At 38.5% G+C, this 4,681-nt stretch overlaps 1 long non-coding RNA gene across 1 annotated transcript; it reads left to right on the top strand.

The window, feature by feature from the left end:
- The first annotated feature begins 253 nt into the window (after positions 1–253).
- On the top strand, positions 254–3,900 carry LOC141287438 (uncharacterized). Its single transcript, XR_012339466.1, has 2 exons — positions 254–1,125; positions 1,489–3,900. It is a non-coding gene; the product is annotated as an uncharacterized lncRNA (long non-coding RNA).
- Positions 3,901–4,681: the final 781 nt, after the last annotated feature.

Raw genomic sequence — 4,681 nt, 5'->3', positions numbered from 1 at the left:
GGGGAGAAGAGATGAGAGGAATACGGCTTGTCCCACGATCTCGCGATCTCTTTGTGGAGATCGGGGAAAAAGGGAAGGCTCCGTCTGGGAGGTGCTGCTTTAGCCCGCAGGAAGCGCTCATCAAGCCTGCTTGCCTGGGGCTCTGGATCTGGAGCGGGTGACCAACTGATGTTGAGCTTGGCCACCGCGCTCGTCAGCACCTCCACCAGCTCCTCATATTGGGGTGAACGGGGGGGCGGTTGTGGGAGGTCAACGCTCTCAACGTCAACCTCCTCGGAGGAAGACAGAATGAGCGCTGACTCCTCCTCTTGGAGGGAAGGAACCGCAGTGCGGGCTTCCTCATCCAGGAGGAGGTCAAACGATCCGCTGGGTGAGGAGAGAGATAGGGGATCACCCGTCTCAACTCCCTCCAGCAGATCTAACTGCGAACCCCACGAGTGTAGCTGCCGCTTCGCCTCGACGGAAGCGGGGCCAGACCCGCGGGGAACGCTAATGAAAGCCCCCTCCTCAAAGAGGGCTTTCCGGGAACGGAGCAACCGCAGCGGCATTCGCTCGCACTGCGGGCAGCCAGCCCCCTCAAGGGCTGACCTAGCGTGCTCCGCTCCCAAGCAGACCACACATAGATCGTGTGTATCCCCACCAACAATGTAGCGTTGGCAGGGAGGGACACACTTTCTATGCGGCTGCTGAACCGCCTTTCTGCGTTCGCTCTTAAAAGAACGTTTTCCCCCTGGCATACTGTTCAAATAAAAGTAGTGCAAACTGGCACTGAAAAACAACAGTATGCTTTCTAGACAGACAGTAGACACAGAGCGCTCTCGCTGAATGACAAAAGCTGACGCCAGCTTCAAACGCACGTGCTTTTATACTTCCTGGTCGCTGACGTCACCGCGCCTGTGACGTCACTCCCGTTTCTCATTGGACGTTGGACTATGACTCAGAGTGCGGCCCACCAATGGCGTTCCCTAAAGTGTCTCAGGACGCAGTGTTGAGTTCCCGGAAGGGAACTGTAAATAACCTATCATTTTCCTCTCCATCAGATTCTCACCTCAGATTCTGAGGGTCACGCAGACACTCCCATTGAAGAGGAGTCTTTACATCTGCAGTCCACTTCACCTGAGCCAGGTAGAGACCTTCTCAGACCTTCTGCTTAAAGGGGTAGTTGACACAAAAATGAAAATCCTGTCATTAATTACTCACCCTTATGTCATTCCAAACACGTAAGACCTTTGTTCATCTTCAGAACACAAATTAAGATATTTTTGAGGATATCCAAGAGCTTTCTGACCCTGCATAGACAGCAACACAACTGACACATTCAAGGCCCAGAAAAGTAGAAAGGACATTGTTATGTACAACATGAGGGAGGAGTGATTAATGGCTGAATTTTCATTTTTGGGTGAACTATCACTTTATTTTTACCGTATTCAGAGTATACTGGTATAAAACCATTTACCATCTCTGATTCTCCTTAAACTACATTTCTAGTGTCTTCAGGCAGTTTGGAGCTCTACCCTCAGACCCAGACGAGTGACACCCATCCATCTCACCTACTCTCCTCCTCACCTGGAGATATAGACCCTTACATCCCTACACAGATGGTCTCTACTGCACAATAGCTGCCTCCAAAAGCAGTTACATATGGAAAAAAACTGGTTTAATGCATTAGAGAGCAAAAACAAATGAAATAAAATGAAAATGAACAGTTTTTGTAAAAATCCAAACTGCCATATTGCCAGTGTTGGGGAGTAACTAGTTACATGTAACGGCGTTACGTAATTTAATTACAAAATAAATGTAACAGCAATTCGTTACAGTTACTTAGAAAAATGTGTAATTAAATCACAGTTACTTATGAAAATGTTAAAGATTACAAATGGGGTTACATCTAAAAAATTTCTTTAAAAATCTGGGATATGTTGAATAACATTAATCTGTTGCTTTGCCTGTTTTTGATATGAACGATGCCGTCTGCTAAGGCCATTTTCTGCTAAGGCTATTCTGATGCTTTTGATTGGTTTGAATTTGCGGTGCACCACGTCTGCCAATTAGGTTAATCCTCTTTGTCAGCGCGTTCATCGTTCCCTTTGTGTATTCGAGACCAATATCAAAAACATTCATAACAAATTAGCTAGCCTGCTAGCTGCCTTTACCAGACACACTTGTATTTATGAACCCTTTCACAAAAAAATATCGCATTTTTTCTCCTTGGTAATGTCAGATCTAACTTGCGATTTTATCACATTAACCCATTTTAATTTTGAGTGTCATTTGTAAAATCAGTGTTTACACTACTGCGTGATTTTCAGCTGAAACGTGACTAATGATTTGAAGGATGAAAATCCGCAGCATCGAATAATATAGATCTATTTTTCTCAAGGGCTTGAAACTTTTCTCTATAATGATCGATGTTGACCCCCTAACGTGCCACCTAGTGGACAAATCTCTCAATTAGTTTGTCCCATATTGTCTTGCAAAATCGAGCTATCATCTATTGAATCACCCCAGTTGGTCACTGAATCTAAGCAGTGTTTTAGATGAAAGGTAACTTTATTTAAAACAATAAAAAACAAAACAAAAAAAAACAAAACATGGATTTTATGACACAGCTACAATGATGGAGTCTGTTTGGATTTGGCAGTATCTATTCTAGAATCTATTCTTTCTTCTGTTAGTGAGAAATAATTATTAGCCCTGTATTGTATAATGATTTCCCTTCACACATAGTGGTAAAAAATAATAGTATGCAGATTTTTACATTTTTTTTATTATATCAGTAAGAAGAAAAAAAACGTGTTTTTACTACATTATTATAATCTAGAATTGTGTTTTCTCTTAAATATAACTAAAAATAATTATCTATTATTTTAAATAGATAATTTAGATATTTAAAGAAATCTTTAAGATTTAAGTTTTTAAGGCATTGTTAATTGTGTGTCCTGTCATAGCTATGCAAAATTTTGATTTTGTAACAACGGTAAACAATTTTTTTGTTATAAGGTCTGGTTTTGTGATGGCTGTACTTTAAAATAAATTAATATAATCTTAATTCAAGTGATGAAAGATTTTGAAATTCTAACAGTAAACTACTGTAAGGTCACACCTGCTTGGTATAAATGCTTGAAAATGATTTAGTTGAAAATATCCATTAGAAACTTAAAAGTAATCAAAAAGTAATCAGATGTAATCAGTTACTTTACTTTTCTAAAGTAATTGAAAAGGTGCACTACTTATTACATTTTAAATAGGGTAATTTGTAATCTGTAATCTATTACATTTCCAAAGTAACCTCCCCAACACTGCATATTGCAACCTGCTGCCTATTCACACTAATAATGAGGTTTGTAAAAACACCTTTAAATTGTGCTCCACAAAAGGACAGTTTAGTTTAATTCAAAATAGACTCTTCTTACATGTATATGATTAAAATTTTAGTTTTCAAAATGTGACTAAAATAAATTGATTTATGATATACATAAATCAATGATATACATAAAATAAATTGATTTATGATATACTGCTAGAGTGATTAAAATGAATAAAGAGTCTATAAAATACTTTCTATAAGATGGAAAAATAAACTATTTATTGAAAGTTTTTTGGGAATTTATAGCATGAACATCAGAAATTTCTCAAATGTACAAATGTATTCAACTGTTACTATACAATAAATGTCAATATACAAACACCAAGAACAGCATTTAAAGGATCATATTGACATCATATTAAATTTTTAAGCAGATGAAAATGAGGCTGTGTAAAACGAGACTGAACAACCATTTGTTAAGCAACAGTACAATCCCTCACAGCCTTGTTTTCATTCTCATTTTAAAATGAAATATGGCGCTACCCTGACTGAGGTCTAATACTTACTTCATAAATAAATCATTTCATTCATGAGTCCTTTCTGCCCTTGTCCATCTTTTCTTTTTCTTCTGTTGAATTCTCTACCACAGTTGTTTGCACCTCTGTTTCTTGTTCATTAGATGGTTTCTCTACTACACCTCTGTGGAGGTGTTTCTTTTCTTCTTCTGCTACTACTTCATTGTGACCGCACCCTCCTCCCTGGTCTCTGACTCTACTTTTGTTGTACTTTTCTCCTCAGTTTCTCTGAGGGTCTTCTCCTTCATCTGTTTTTGGATTGACCAGGTTTTGAGTCAACAGTTTAGAAAAACTTCTGAAATACACCAAATGTTGAGTGTGTTTGTAAAAAAAAATGAGAGAAATTGTACTGTCTGACAAGCATGAGTAATAACAGTTGTTGCAGTGTCTTACCCATCCAGAACAGCTCCTAAATTCTTTGCCACATGGGACTAAAGCTCCAAGCTCATTCACTTTATGTTCATGTTTCGAAACATCAGCTCTGTGTAACATGTTAACCAAACACATAACAAAATAACCACTGAAATCTAATCTCAAAGTGTTCATACTCTCATTTTAACGATTAAGTTTTGTTCTGATTATTACAGAAGTTAAGTCGCCTATGACTTTGTCTGCCATTGTTGTCTGAATCTGTGTAAGATAAAAGCAGCACTAAGTTAGACCTGAAATATACTTGTAATATTTATGATTGCTTAATTGGTTAGTGAAGTAATGCTTTTATACTCTTAGCTGCAAACATCTTGATAAGATACATTTTCTCCACAAAAACACTGTTACCTTCTGTGGTCCAAAGCTCCAC

The sequence above is a fragment of the Garra rufa genome, chromosome 15 (genome assembly GCF_049309525.1).
Source record: "Garra rufa chromosome 15, GarRuf1.0, whole genome shotgun sequence".
In the NCBI taxonomy this organism is placed as follows: domain Eukaryota; kingdom Metazoa; phylum Chordata; class Actinopteri; order Cypriniformes; family Cyprinidae; genus Garra; species Garra rufa.
The sequence above is the reverse complement of the archived record's forward strand: the minus strand, read 5'-3'. Positions and strand labels throughout refer to the sequence as shown.